The following is a 17,035-nucleotide window of genomic DNA, read 5'->3' as shown; positions in this document are numbered from 1 at the left end:
CTAAAATGCTCGTAAAAGGAGTCGAATGGAAAGCCCCAAAATTTAGGGTAGTACCCGCAGTTGCAGAATCACTTGACATTCATGGAGCTCAATCGAAAATCCCTCCTAAGGTACTTCTTGTTAATGATATTCATGCTCATTTCAAATGTGTTTTTCAAGAAATTGGTACATTAGATATGGATAATGCCCTAGGTCAATTATGTGTTGATGGAGCCCTAAAACGTAAGCACAAACACTTAGAAGGAAAAGGCTTGACCCATATTTTGCACCTACCAAGAAGTTTCTAGGTTAAATGGGTTAGATATGTTCTGAGTCATGTTCATAATGGTCAGTTGTGGTTGGAACAACCCGTATTGTTAACCAAAAAGATGATTCATAAAATTATAGGTTTGCCTATGCTAAGCAAAGCTAAAACCACTAAAACCCTAGGTTGGGATGAGTTACAAAAGAAAACCCCAGCAAAGTGGGATCGTAGAGGACTAAAGCTTAATAATATATCTAACGTGGAACTCAGATTTGGCATTTATGTGATTGCATATAAGTTATACGATTCCAACAGATTGAATAGTGTACCGTGTGAAACTGTGGATTTAGCATTTAAGATTGTAAAGAAAAATCTTGAATTTGATTTGTTAGAATTGCTGTTAAGACAGCTGAATAAAAATATGGAAAGCATAAGGACTTCCAAGAATAACCCCTGTAAATTTGGTTCTTTGTTAATTTGTTTATTCTTTTATTTACAAAAGTTTTTTCCATCAAAAGGATCTGTAGTATGGAGGAAAGACACTCCAATTTTATATCAGATTAATGAGTTCATAGCAGAAATGGGTGAAAATTTTGACAAAGTCAAGGATAACTATTTTGAAGATTTCAAGGAAAGGATGAATAACAGGTTCAGAATTCCTCCTAAGATTTTTGAGAATTACAAAGATGATATCTGTTTCATGGTTGACCGTGATCATGTGTACATACAAACAGTCATACCCCGAGTGGCATGGGTAAAACCATTGCCTTATGAATTAAATATTGATGATGCAAGAGATATCATTAAGGCACTGGTCAATGAACTAGCTATCCACAACATTCCTACCTTTGGAACCTATGATGAAACAAAGGCTAGAATAGAGCTTGAAATCAAGCTACCTAAGGCAATAAGCAAAGGCAAGAGGAAGATAGCCAAAATGAAAATTGCTACTAGTCCTCTTATGCTAACTGAAGGCAAAGGTGAGGATGAAGAAGAAGAAGAAGAAGAAGAACAAGAATCTGTAGGAGAAGAACCTCTAAAGAAGAAAGGTAAGGTAACCATTACCAAACCTAAGAAGATGCCTACTACATTATTCTCAAGGAGGACCAAGAAAGGAAAATAGGAACCTGTACTGGTCAGACCTTCACTCATATTTGAGGAAAGGCTCAAACAATTGGAAGAAGGGGCAAGCATCACAAATTTCAAAGCTTTGAAATTTGAAACAAGAACAGATGCTGAGAAAATGCAGATAGAGGAACTGGTACTCTCCAAGATGGGAAAATGGAAATACTCCCTGGACCAGCTTGCCTCTCAAATCTCCAAGGAACTACTGGAGAGATTGTAGCCAAGATGGGAAATAGCCACCAAAACGGTGAAAGATATCTATGAGCAATCTCTGAAAAACCTTCAACCAAATCTCACTAGAGTAGAAATAAAGTTGCAATGAAAAATCATGAAGGCAAAATGATGATCAGATTCCACACTTGTTTGATTTTAATCAAAGACATTGAGCATGTTGTAAATGAAGCAACAAACATGTGGAAAAATATCTATCATCTACATAAGCCCAGTGAAGATCTAGTAGAAATCCAGGATGATGACATCAGTGACAGTGATGATACAACTGCCTCTCCATACATCATAGTCTCACCAAGAGAGCTACATGCATTAATGGAGGAAGACAAGGAAGAAAAAGAGGAAGAAGCTGAAGAGGAAAATAAGGAGGAAGATGATCCAATAAAAATTGCAGCAACAGTCATTGCATCTCTTCCTCACTCTCCACCTAAAACTATCACATCATCAAGGTTGGAGTCAGCTTCCGTAGGTTTGATAGCATCTTCATCAAATTTATCATCTGCACCTACCACTTCATAGCTCTAGGTATCATCAGTGGAAGTGTCTACCACTTCATCTACTGAGCTGTGGCCCTCTTCTTCAGTCATTGAGCTAGCCTCCTCTTTTCCAACATCATCAGGTGACACATCAGTAAGTTCTACAATTTTGTCAGTTCTAGCAATTTTGACAGCATTATCTGCATCTTCTTCAAGTATAACTAGTTTAGATAATGCTATAACGGGTATATCATCATTTTTGGGAAGTATTCTAGTTTCTGATCTAGTAAATACTTCTATTGGCATTCATTCTTCAAGTCCTATCCAAGTTTTTGCTGCTAGCCCTTCCATCTCTACTATTGTGTCTATTCCTAAGATTAAACCAATGGCCACAAAATTCAAACAAAAGCAACCATTAAGACTTCTGATAATTGGAAAGGAAATACCAAAAGAAATTGATTTAGACATAGATATAGTTATTCCAAAAATTGACTATGAAAATGCTACCATTGAAGACATGAGGTATGCTAGTCAATTAATAGAGATGAAGGCTACACAGAAGCAGTTAAGATCTGAAAGGGATAAGGAATAAAAAATAATAGAGGATGCCAAGAACATCATTACAGAGGCTATAGGTGTTGAAGTAGATTCTACTCAACACATTTTGATTCAAGTAGAAGAGGCTATAAATAAATTCAACGCAGACACCTCTGGTCAAGAAAAATTGACTGAAAAGGCTAAAAGGAAATTTGATAATAAGGTGCTTGAGCACATTGCTCAGCATATTGCAATAAAATAGGTAGAATTGTCTACAATTTTAGCCAATTTTGAAAATTCTTTTAATAATGTAACTTCACTTTTTGCCAAACTTTGTGATGTTATCGAGTACACAAAGGAGATCAAAGAAGAATTGAATAAAATTAATGAGGATATGAAGGGCAGTGCCCAAATATTGCAACTTGATCCCAATTCAAGTTCATCCCATCATCTCTGAATCAAATTTTTGTTAGAAAAGTAGGTAGAATTGCTGAGAGAGGAAGCAAGGATCAGGTCTACCTTAATAGACATCCAGAACATGATCCTTCCTATCATGAACACAATGTAGAAACACATTGTCCACTCCAAAGCATTGATCCATGACAACAATTTCTCAGCTGCAAATCATATGATTGAACTTTCAGCAGAAGTTCAAATAGCACTCTCCTCCTGCAAAATTTTTCAAGAAAATTGGGATAAGACTTTGGCTCTTATTCTCAAGGTACATTCTAAATTCATCTCCCATTTTGGTGTCTCTGTGTAAATATATATTGCTTAATTTGGCATTATTGTCAAAAAGGGGGAGATAGAGTTTAGAGGGGGAGATAGAGTTAGAAAAGATAGAGATATTTGTAAATACTCTGAGCATATTGTATGGGGGAGATATATGTAAATCAGTACATCAAATTTTGTACATAAATTTTTTACTCATAAGTGTTTTTTTCACTAATGCCAAAGGGGGAGATTGTTGGAATTATGATATATTTGTCATTAATGTAAACACTTATTCTATCCTGAATGCTTATCTTGCTCATCACTTAGTCTCAAGTATATACCAAGCATTCAGTGGTTACCTTATAAGTTCAGCAGGTAAACAGTTCTCACCAAGCATTCCAAAAGATACCGACTGAATGAAAAGTTCAACAGGCAAACTGTTCTCACCGAGCATTCCAGAAGATACTGACTGAATGAGAAGTTCAACAGGCAAACAATTCTCACTGAGCATTCCAGAAGATACTGAGTGAAAAAGGTAAAGGAAGTTCAACAGTGTTTACCGAATGAAAAAGGTAATCAAAGATCAATAGTGTTTACCGAGTGAAAAAGGTAATCAAAGATCAACAAAATTTACCGAGTGAAAAAGGTAAACAAAGGATTCAATGTTTACTGAGCTAAGCAAGGTAAATAAAGAAGATAGTTTCTATCAAGTAACACTACATCTATCGAGTCACCAATGGCTACCAAGTTCCAAGAAATGTTCTGTGACTAGTATGAACCGAGTCTCTACTCCTACCGAGTGCATGATGATGCTGAATAACATAGTGGATGTTGAGTATCAGAAGGTCACTGAGTCAGTTTAGTGAAACCGAGTTTACTAATGGGCTGACTCAGTAATGTTTTATTCACTTGTGTTTTGGCTGACCTTGTAACTGTAAAATATTGGAATGGTATATATGTAATGTATGATATCATTTTTGAAATATGTATAGGAATATGAACATATCGGCATGAAATAAGAAAGTATTGTTCGCATGAAAAGAAGGTATTGCTATTAGTAGCAGAGCAAAAGGAATACAACAAGGTCAGCATAAGGAGCAAAAAAGTTACATCTATCACATCAGGTGATCAATGCAAAAGGATCTTATCAGCAAACAAGTTGTAAGTAGATCCACTGTTTCATCCTAACAGGTGAATCAGTTTTTAAACCCTTTAACAAGGTAGACTTAACAGTCTTTTGTAAATCTCCTAACAAAGTGCATACTTCACTGTATGTTTGTAAATCCTCTAACAAGGTGGATCTAGCAGTCCTACTTGCTCCTAACAGGGCAGATCACCAGAAGTGATCAATGTGAGCCTTAACTGGCCAACTTCATACTATAGTAATGAAGTTTTGTGGGCATCATCTCCACCCCAGTTTTACTTTCTAATTGGAACATTTCTGGGTCACCAAATCATTGTGTTCATGTGTTATGAACAATTGATCTTTCATTTATGCAGTAGATTAGATGAATGAATGATGAATGGTTAAAATGCATAAAATTTTATATGTTACTGATTCACCCCTCCCCTCTCAGTAACACATTTCATCCTAAATATTTCCAACAGTGCCAAGCCATTGAAGTGCCAAGTAGATAGTTGATGCCAAGTGATCAATGGATGCTGAGTCATTCAGGGGCCAAGTTAGAGCATTGAAGATATAGTGCATGCTAAGCATCAGAGACTTCAAGTGTCAAGTAAAATAATTTTGGAAATTCTTTTTTTGTAATGGTACAAACTTCTATGTAAACCATTTTTGAGTCGACTTAAAGATTGTTTTGTGATTCTAGATGATAAGAATGAATCTATGTTGAGGATCCCTATGTAGTACATGTAACCAATTAGTTAAAGAGATGGATTATGTGAAAAATAGATGAATCACAATCGTTGATTCATACCTAACCCTAAGTCACCTAGGTCTTCTTAAGGAAGGCAAACCCTAAAACATTGTATGTGTAAAGAGATAAGTTTGTATGTGCAAACAAAGAATTCACAGTGACTAAGGAGTTGTGATAATCATCAAGTTATGAATTGTAGAATTAGTTAGAAGAGAACAAAGGAAAGACGTTAGAGCACAAAAGTGATACATCTGATCAGAGAGGATCAAAGATACCAGTTGAAGTTTCAGATTTACTAGGGGAATTTGGAGATATTATCTCTGATAATGTTCCAGATGGATTGTCACCAGTAAGGCAAATCAGTCATCAGATAGATCTGATTCCAGGAGCTCGTTTGCCTAACAAGGCTACTCACATGATGACTCCTACTGAAACATAGGAGCTAAATAGATAGGTTCAGGAGCTATTGAGGAAGGGCTTGATTCAAGAGAGCCTGAGTCCATGTGCAGTACCTGCAGTACTTTCACCAAATAAGGCTGGAGAGTGGAGGATGTGTATGGATTCTCGAGCTATAAATAGGATAACTATCAAGTACCGGTTTCCTTTACCAAGGATGGATGATCTTATGGATTGCTTGAGTGGAGCTCAGTACTTCACAAAGATAGATCTAAAGAGTGGCTATCATTAGATACAGATTCGAGAAGGAGATGAGTGGAAAACAACCTTCAAGACCAAGGAGGGTCTTTATGAGTGGTTAGTCATGCCCTTTGGATTGACAAACACCCCAGGCACCTTCATGCGGCTCATGAATGAGGTACTTAAGAAGTTCTTGGGAAAATTTGTTATTGTCTATTTGGATGATATTTTAATTTTCAGCAAGACTTTGGAAGAACATTTACTGCATATTCGTAGTGTCCTTGAAAGGCTAAGGGAACAAAAACTATTAATTAATCTAAAGAAGTGTGTCTTTGCAAAAAGGGAGTTAGTCTATTTGGGAATTGTTATATCACCTGAAGGTCTCAAAATGGATCCAGAGAAGGTAAAAGCCATCTTGGAATGGCCTGCTCCAAGGACTGCTACTGAGGTAAGATCATTTCATGGTCTGGTTAGTTTTTATAGGAAGTTTATTAAGAATTTTAGTGGCATATGTGCACCCCTAACTGATACAATAAGAGGGGATAGAAAAGAGTCCAAATGGACTGTAGCAGCTGCAAGAAGTTTTGAATTGCTGAAGAAGAAGGTGACTGAACAGCCTGTGTTGGCACTTCCAGATTTTAGAAAAGTGTTTCAGGTGGATTGTGATGCTAGTGGTAGCACTATTGGGGCTGTATTAAGCCAAGAAGGTAAGCCTATTGCATATTTTAGTGAAAAATTGAATGATGCAAAGAAGAAGTATTTTGTTTATGATCAAGAATTCTATGCAATAGTTCAAGCCTTAAAGAAATGGAGGCATTATTTATTTCCAAAGGAATTTGTTTTGTATACTGATCATCAGGCATTAGAATACCTAAATAGCCAAGGTAAATTGAATTAGAGGCATATGAAGTGGGTAGAATTCTTGCAGAGTTATACATTTGTGTTGAAGCATAGAAGTGGAAAATCTAACAGGGTTGCAGATGCACTTATACATTTGTGTTGAAGCATAGAAGTGGAAAATCTAACAGGGTTGCAGATGCACTAAGTAGGAGACAGTCACTGCTTACAGTAATGCAGGTTGAAATAGTTGGGTTTGATGAACTCAAGAATTTGTACCCCGAGGATCCTGATTTTGCTGAAGCATGGAAAGCTTGTAAAGAACCTATTGCTATAGATAGAACCAAGTGGTTAGACTATTTGATTCAGGATGGCATGTTGTTCAAAGGTAGTCAATTGTGCATTCCAAGGAGTTCCATGAGGGAAAATCTGATTAAGGAGAAACACAGTGGAGGAATGGCAAGACATTTTGGTCGAGATAAGACCATTTCCATTCTTAGAGAACATTATTTTTGGCCTAAAATTTCACAGGATGTGAAGAAGTTCGTACAAAGTTGCCAGGTTTGTCAAGTTGCCAACGGGGTTTAGTCACAATACTGGTCTATATCAGCCGTTGCCTATTCCATCAAGGCCATGGGAGGACATAAGTATGGATTTTGTTCTTGGATTGCCAAGGACACAAAGGGGTAATGACTTAGTATTCGTGGTGGTTGATAGGTTCTCCAAAATGGCACATTTCATTCTATGCCACAAAACTTATGATGCTGTCCATATTGCAGACTTGTTTTTCAAAGAGGTGGTAAGACTACATGGTCTTCCAAGGAGTATAGTTTCTGATAGAGATACTAAATTTGTGGGGTATTTCTGGAGGACATTGTGGAAGAAGTTGAGAACAAACCTAAAATTCAGTTCCACGCATCACCCACAGACTGATGGTCAAACAGAAGTGGTAAATAGAAGTTTGGGCAATTTGCAGAGATGTTTAGTTGGGGATAAGCCCAAGGGATGGGATTTGATTCTACCACAGGCAGAGTTTTCTTATAATAAATCTGTAAATAGGAGTACTAGAAAATCACCATTCCAAATTGTATATGGGAGTAGGCCAAGGACTGCACCAGAGCTGAGGAAGATAAAATAAGGGGAGAGGACAAGTGCTGAAGCAGAAGAATTTTCTAAACATATCAAGCGTCTACATGAGGAGGTTCAAGCACACATTACCAAGATGAATCAAGAATATAAAACTAGGGCTGATCAAAGGAGAAGACATAAGGAATTCCAAGTAGGGGATCTAGTCATGGTGCACTTACGAAAAGAAATATTTCCAGCCGGTACTTACAATAAACTGAAACTGAAGAAATTTGGCCCTTGCAAAATTTTGAAGAAACATGACTCAGGAAATGCATATGAAGTGGAGCTGCCATATGGTATTCATATTTCTCCCATTTTCAACATTGCAGATTTAACAGAGTATCATGATGATGGTGTAGATGATGAGCTGGTGTTAGAGCCATGTCCAATTCCTACTTCTAAGAAGGAGGAGATAGAAGACATTCTAGATCATCATGTGGGTAGGAGTACTAGAAACAGGTAGTATGAAGAGTATTTGGTCAAATGGAAAGGACGATCGATCGAGGACTCAACTTGGATTTCAACAGCTGAGGTTTCCCATTTGGGATTTCCTCTACCATCCATAAAGTGACAGGGTCACTTTTCAATCTACCTTGGGTGTTTGATGCAGGAGCATCCAGAGGTATAAGGGCAATCTTGTGTCACCCAAAAAAAAATTGTACTTAGACTTAGTTTCTGTTTCATGTCTTTTCATTTTTGGATACCCATTTGGGTCAAATAAAGGTTCCAGCTCTCACAGTTCCACTATCAGTGTGTTTAAAAATCCCCAAAAAATAGGAGCATGCAATTTGGCCATCATTTTGGTGACTTAGAAGGTATGAATTGGCCAGATGAATATAATTGTGATTTAGAGAATTCTAGAAAAAGAATCAGGTCAAAAGGCCCCACGGTTTGAAAGTTATTGTAGTTTTTCGGGTTTTGGAGACCCCCTAAGAATGCTTCGAAGTTAGGTTAGGGGCATTAAATGACCTCAAAAAGGGTCAAAAAATGGGGGACGAGTGAAGCTTGTCCATAGGGCTATAGAGCGCTTCGAGAGCTTTCCAAAAATGTAAACGGTTCGTCAATCAGAGCTACAGTTCAAAAGTTATGCCTCCCGGAAGTTTGATTACCGTTTCTGGATTCTTCTAGATTTGCACCGACTTCTAACGCAGCTTTCAAAACCTTCTATTTGGTCGGTGGATGCCTACTAGCACTTTCTAGAATGTACTCCTAGTCCTTAACCCTTTGCGGTCTATTTAAGGAGATTTCTGGCATTGTAAAAGGCAGTTCGGAGTGGAGTTTGAGAGGAGGTACTAAAAGGAGAAATTATCTCCAAATTTATGCTATTGTAAGCCCTTAGGGCATGTTTTGAAGTTTATTTTCTCTGCACTGTTTGTACTAGCTTATTTTCTCAGTTAATATAATTTTCCCTTTCTGTTGGTTCCATTCTGTTCTTGGGTCGTGTCCCCATCAAGTATGCATCAAGTATTCTCATGCTTTCTTCAAATCTCTTTATTCTTTCATTGGCTTCTTTTTTAGATCTCAATTCATTTTTTAAATGATTATTTTCTAATCTTAGGTTTACAATCTCTATTGACAATTGGCTATATATAGATATGTAAATGTTGTCATTAATGGAAACAATGATGTATATACTTGTAGCAAACCTCAAAAATAAAGGTACTTAGCTTTTTGGTTCTCAAAAAATTGTCTAATTATGAAAATGGTTTACATCAGTTCAATGTTTTATACGTAAAATGTTTCTGACATCATATTATGACTAGTGAGGTGAGACAAAGGTAGTATACATATTGGTAATGACTATATAACCTCAGACATTAGTACAGATAGTAAAGAAGAATGATAATTAAGATGTACATGACATCAAAATTAAAGGCAAAGGAATTATTTTATTTACAAAATAATTACTTGACCAATTAGGGCTGACATCCTAGATGTTTACTCTAAATTGGAATAGTATATTGTGGTCTTAGCCAACCTAGTAGCAATTTGGAAAAGGGCATGGTATTTATGCAAAGGATATCTTGTGAGGTTAAGTGTGCATTTTTTGATATGAAAGTTATATGCAAAATTTTGGTGAAGTGATATATGCAAAGTTTTTGAGAACCTAATTTTGTGATCCTAGATCAAGCTGAGGTCAAAGATTAGCTAAGAAGAAGTTACAACATCTATATTTGAGGAACTCAAAGTTTAGTTACTTTTTTGGGTAGTCATTTCTTCTTGCATACATTATACCACAACCCTAACAAGGATTCAAAGTCTCCTAATAGGGACTCTATATACTAAATTTACTTACTGACTCATAACATGGTTCATCCTCTAATAAGGAACATATATATCAGTATATCTTTATGGGCATCATTCCTACCTGGGTTTTCCCTTGGCCAAGGTTTCCCTAGTTAATAAAATATGGTGTTATGAGTTATCTGTGTATGGTTACTTTTACTATTCAACTTTGTTTGCTTACTTTCTTATGCATGGTTCAAAGTAATTACTAATATCTAGTTGGTGAAAAAAGTTTGTAGAATATTGATTGTCCAACCCCCACCTCTTAATACTCCCTATTTCTAACAATCTCTTCAACCTTGCTTGAAATTGATTTTGTGTGAGCCTTTGTATTTTAGTGATCCTTTCATCAAGTCTTCCAACCATTTGCCTCTTATCTTCATTAGTCATTTCCTTACCATCTTTAGCTTTTCTTGTTAGTTCCATGACTTTTTATAGTCTCACTAAATGCATTTCATTATCTCTCTTTAGTACTCTTACTTCTTCATTTAGATTGTTGTTCTTTTCCAATAGATCTTCTATTCCTGCATCATATTCACTAGATCTACCTTCATCACATAACTCTTCAATGCTTTCTTCTTGGTATTGTGTGTCATTTTGTTGGATTTCCATCTCCTTACTTCTTTTCAAGGATTTCTTAGTTCCTCCTTTGCATCCTTAACTTTTTCTAATGCAATCTGAAAATCAAGCTTCTCATTTTCAATTAGCTTTCCTAGTTTTTAGGCTTCCATCTCCAAGACCTTTGACTCTCAAGTGGTTAGACTTCTTACTTAGAGAACTAATCTCTGATACCAATTTTTGGAATCCTAATGAGAAAGTGAGATGCTGAGAGGGGGGAGTGAATTAGAATCTCAATTTTTTTTTACCACTTTTAAACATTAACCATACTAAACATAATTCTCTATAAACCTCATTAACCTTAACCTTATATGTAACCAATCATGCAATATCATGTAATAATAGATCTACCATCTATTAACCATGTGATCAAAATGCATAAGAAAGTAATCAACACATGACACAAGATTTGGTAATATACAAACCCTCCAATGTGAAGGTAAAACTACAGTAGGGATGACACCCAAAAAATCTTAACTACTTCAGTAACTAAGTGCATTTTAGGGCTACAATTTGATCACTTCTGATGATCTACCCTGTAAGGGGTCTACTTTTTTGAAAGCATATAAGGTTGTTAATTATATCTTTACAAAAGGATTTTAACTTCACAACTAACTTAGTACTTTGTTAGGAGATCTATAATAGGCTTGTTAGGACCACTTAGTTAACAAACTCACCTGATACACTAGTTAGAATGAAATAGTACCTTGATCCTTGAGTTTTCACTAATTTTCTAATAATAGATCTTCTTTATCCACTATCTGATCACCTCAATGTGATAGTTTTGCAATCTCTATTGGCTACATTACTAGGTCACCTTTAGTCCTTCACAACTCACTGATTCTCCTTCACCTTTACATTTATGAATTCCTCCAACTTGCAACAACATATTCAACCTAGAAATCCCACTTTTATATCCATCTTAGGAAACTTCCTAGATTTAAATAAAAGATTGTCATTCATCCTTTTTTTCGATTAATCTTTCCTATTTTTTATTGATTCTTTATACTTTATAGAGATCAGTGATATAAAATTACACGTGTAATCACCTCCATGATCTTCACAATGATCATAGAAACACATTTCATGCTCTCCAAAATGATCTACATAAGATTTTTGCTATTCCAAACTCATATACATAAACTATATAACTCAACACATATATCCCTTGATGCTCGGTCATGTTGAATTCTTCCTACTGATCCTTGGCATAAATTGTACTAGATTTGAATTTTTTCCTCTCTAAATTACTTGAATTATGTGACACTCAAATTATATTATTCATTTCCTTCTAGATAGCTTGAAAACTACTAATTTCTTAGTGACTACTATATTCTCAACATTTATTGAGCTTGGGCACTTTTGGTCTTCGAACCTTAGCCTTTGTTGTGCCTTGTTCACAGTGTTGACTAACCAACTCTTCCTTTTAAATGACTATGCATTTTGCACTTATAAACAATACCAAGAGTGCCTTTATGGTCAATATCTCACATCATATGAGTGGTGATACAAGCAAGTTAGAGAATCTAGAACACTATAATGAAAGAAGTGTTTAATTTCTGAAATGATGCACCATGTTATGTGAAAGGTAAATGATCTATTATATTGAATGACAAGATTATATGTGATAATGCATATTGGGTTGATGGACTGAAATATAATCTATTGAGTGTGGCACACCTAAATAGTGCTACCAAGTTGAATTTCAAAACAAGAAGACAAAAATCTATGATGTTACTGGTGAACTAATTGGAATTGAAGAGCAAACAAGAGGAAACTTGTTCAATCTAGACCTATATGAAAATACATGTTTATTTGCACAATTTGAAGATGTTTGGTTATGGAATAAGAGGTTGTGTCATGTGAAATTTGATAATTTGGTAAACATTAGTAAGATGGAAAGAGTACGAGGATTACCAAGATTGACAAAACATAATAAAGTGATGTACAAACAATGTCAAAAGGGAAAAATGGCAACGTCTAGTTTCAAGAGAAAGACCTATTCTTCTGATGATATTTTGAAGTTAGTTCATATTGATTTATGTGGTCCTATTGAAGTGAAAATTTATTGTGGTAAAAAGTACTTTATCCTATTGGTTGATGATTTCTCTAGAATTATGAATGTGATGTTTCTCAAAGGAAAATTCGATGCTTTTCAAATGTTTAAGTGCTATTTGGCTAGAGTTGAAAAGGAAATAGCTAATAATCTAAAATGCTTGAGATCAGATAGAGGAAGTAAATTCATATCAAAGGAGTTCAATACATTCTGTAATGAAAAAGGAATCAAAAGACAAATGTTTGCACCAAGGATTCCACCACAAAATGGGTAGTTTAGAGAAGAAACATATCAATCATAGGTTGTGCAAGAACGCTGATGATGGAAAAGAATGTTTCAAAAAAGTATTGAAGAGAAGCTATAAGTACTACTAATTATACATTTAACTAAGTTCAAGTCAAGGTGCAAACAAAACCCCTTTTGAACTATGATATGGCTATGCACCTAATGTTAAATATTTCAAAGTATTTGGAAGAAAGTGTTATATATTGAAAGACTCAAGGAATGGATAACCTGGTGTAAAGAGCGATGAAGGTATATTCTTAGGAGATTCTACTAAAAGCAAGACATACAAGTGTTTGAATACTAACACTAACAAAATTGTGGAAAGAGAAAATGTTAGAGTTGATGAATTTGTAGAAAAGAATGAAGAAGAATGCAAGAAGGAACCTAAGGATTATATAAAATTTGTATACATCTATGAAGGAGAACCAAGTATTTTACCTAAATAAGAGAATGAGATTGTCGAGCATTAGCAGATAGGAACTATCAAGTTACAACAAAAAAGCTCTGTTGATCATCAGGCTATAGAGACTGAGTCACAGATAAAGGAGATTGAATATTAGATAAAGGAAGCTGAATTAAAATAGGAAATAACTAGAGAAGATGAGAAAGCTAGACCAAGTGAACTAAAACAAGGAGAAATAAAAACTGCACATATTTAATCAAAATATGTGAGAAGACACGACACACCTAATCAAAACATTGGAGGCAAAGATTCAAGAGTCATGAAAAGAACTAAGTAGAAGAATGATACATGTCTACTATGTGAGTTTGAGACAAGAAAAATTAAAGGTGCGTTGGAGAATGAAGATTGGATTAGAGCAATGATTAAGGATATTGATTGAATAGAGAAGAAAAAAATGGACATTGGTACCAAGGCCAAAGGATAAGAATGTGATTGGGACCAATTGGGTATTTAGAAATAAGTTTAATGAGGAAGGTTAAGTCATAAGGAATAAAGTAAGATTGGTTTGCAAGAGATATGCACAAGAGGAAGAAATTGACTATGGAGAGACATTTTTTCTAGTTGCAAGGTTGGAAGGAGTAAGAAAATTACTTGCATATGCTACTTATAAAGGATTCAAGATATATCAAAAGGCTTTTAAATCTGCAATTTTTAATGAAATCTTGGAAGAGAAATTCTACATTGAACAATCTAAGGGATTTGTTAAACCTAGAATGAAGAACATTGTATGTAAGTGTTGGAAACTATAACTATAGCAATTGTTGTGTTGTCATTGATTTCAAACCTATTGGTAAAATAGAGTGCCAAACCTACTAGAGAGACATTTTACTAACATTGTAGAGCACCATATCATTTGATTGATGAAGAGGGTTTGAAAAGAAGATATCAAGAGATGACCTAGTGAAAGTTTGAGTTGCGATCTATCAAGTATCATGGAAATATAATGGGCACTTGATAAGTTAGTCCTTGAAAAAATAATGTGTTGTTCAATTAATACATTAAGTGTAGAAGACAATTAGATGAAGCTAAGAGTTGAAACAAATCAAAAGGATATCTTGACTAAGTATCAATATTGCACAGTTAATGGAGTTGAAGCAAAATATTAAGGAACTTAGTAGAAGCCAAGAAAAATAGTTCAAGTTGAGTAGTTAGTTATTATTGAGAAAGTGTAGTTGTGATTGAGCATGGTAATGGCTGACCAAGCATGTTGATGCCAAGTGAGAAAGTATACTGTGTGTTGAGTTACATAGTAATGACCAAGCTAAAGAATACAATGATTGACAAGTGACAACAAAAAGTTATAGTTTGAGAAAGAATTGTGTTTGAGGCTCACACAGTTGGAATTTTAAATTAGTCAAAGCATGTGGAAAATAAGGATCGATGAGTTGGCATATTTAATGCACAAGGAGATTTTGTTACATGATCAAAGGAAAGGATTTGATCACAAGTTTCTAGAAGGAGAAGGAGAACAAAAAGATAGAAGGATTCGAGGAATCTGACCTAACCCTAAGATTGATGATGATGTTTAAGTAGAAAAAGATTGAAATTACCTATTTAAGGAGGCATAAGGAATGAATTGTAAGGTTGGTTCATGGTTGATTGGTGATCTTAAGGAGAATCTATGAAGAGGAGAACAATAAGGGTGAAAGTGTGGTTACTTGAGGAGGTGTCAGGCATATCAATGATGAAGGTGTTAATGGAGGCTAGTCAATGAACCAATAGATGAGAAAATAGAGATCTAAATTTGCAAAGTGAGTTGTACTTTATAGATCAAACCTCTTGTTACATTCTAACAATTGTATTAATCTAAAATCCTTTAATCAAGGTTGACCTAACATTCATTTTGTAAATCCTTTAATCAAGGTGACATTCTAATAAAATGTCATAAATTCCTCTAACAAGGCCATTCCATATAGGGTGATTAAATCCTTTAATAGGGTTGCACCTAAAAATGTGTTTTATAACCTTTACTAGGGTTGGCTCTTAACTGAGTGCACTTTAGAAGAGTGAAAATTTGGTAGCATGTAACTTGGTGGTTCTTCCCAAATTGGGTTTCCATGTTAAATCCTGGTGTCAAAAGTGTTATTATCATGTGTGGATGTTATTATTTTACATGCTGTATTTACTAGTAGTTTATTTACTGGTAGTTGACATATATAGAGACAAAGAGTTAAGATATTACATGAAATGTTAAATTGTCGACAATATGCTATAGAGATTGAGTGTGTATCTAAATTTGTTTAAATTGTTTGAAGTGTTTAAAAGTTGAATTAGTACATCTAGACCTAAGGATAATTGATTTATCCCCTCTAAGTTATTCTAAATCATTATAATACTTAGTATAAGAGCATAAGTGCTTTTTAGGAAAGTTTGAAGGGACTCAAGTCAAAGATCAAGATATATAAGAGAGAGATATATAAGTTGAACAAGGAGAACTTCACATCATGGAAAATGTTGATGAGATTCCACATCTTACAACTTGGATAGTGACTATGTTGAGGTGCCTAGACCTATGATAATTGAAAAAATAAAAGAGAAGTATGAGCACAACCAAATGATGATTGAAATTTCAACAACCCTAAGCTATTTATTATTTGATTATGTGAAGGAATGCACTACTACTAAGAAAATGTGGGACAAGTTGGAAAAAACACACAGTGGAGACAAGAATGTGTTAAGAGCTAAGGCAAAGAGTTTAAGAGGAAAGATTGATGACATGAGAATGCAGGAAGGTGAGAATATTGCATAGTATTGTAGCTGAATCAAAGAAGTGGTGAATGTTATTAGAGGAGCTAAAGGAATATAAATAACGAGACAATGATAAGAAAGGTATTGAGGAAATTACTTCCTATTTATCCAATTAAAGTATCTACTATTCAAGAATTGAGATGTATACTTGGTAATGATCTGACCTTTGATAGTCTAATTGGTAGATTTACTACATTTAAATTATCAAGTTTTGATAATTATTCCTCTATTAGTGTTGAATTTGCATTCAAAATACAACTAACACTTGATGGATCTAAGAAAAAGAAGAAAAGCAAGTATGTAGCAAGTGACAATGGATCTATTGGCAACCTTGATGAACTTGAAGCATTGTTGGAAAGAAGACTTCCTAGAGGAAAAGGTAAATACAAAAGTAAACTTCCTATTATGTGTTTTACATGTAACAAAGTTGGTCATATTGAAGCTAGATACCCTAAAAAAGATGAAAAAGATGAGAGGAAATATTTCAAGTACAAAGGAAGGAGAGATGATAAAAGCAACAGAGATAAAAGAGACTACAAAGAAAAAGGATGGTAATTTCTTATTGTGTTCTTGGACAAGTAAGAAGCATAACTATATTTCACAATCTACAACAGAGGCTGAATATGTTGCCACTATTGGAAATATTCAAAACTATGCTAAGTTACTAAGATGGGAGGAGTGAATCAGTAACTTTTAAAACTTTAACTATTCCAATTCTTAATCCAATAAATCAATTAGCACTTGATTCATCACATTTGATCTAATTGCATGCAT

This window comes from Cupressus sempervirens, chromosome 3 (genome assembly GCF_028749045.1).
Source record: "Cupressus sempervirens isolate cs-2001-9-10 chromosome 3, ASM2874904v1, whole genome shotgun sequence".
NCBI classification, from domain to species: domain Eukaryota; kingdom Viridiplantae; phylum Streptophyta; class Pinopsida; order Cupressales; family Cupressaceae; genus Cupressus; species Cupressus sempervirens.
Note: the sequence above shows the minus strand (reverse complement) of the source record.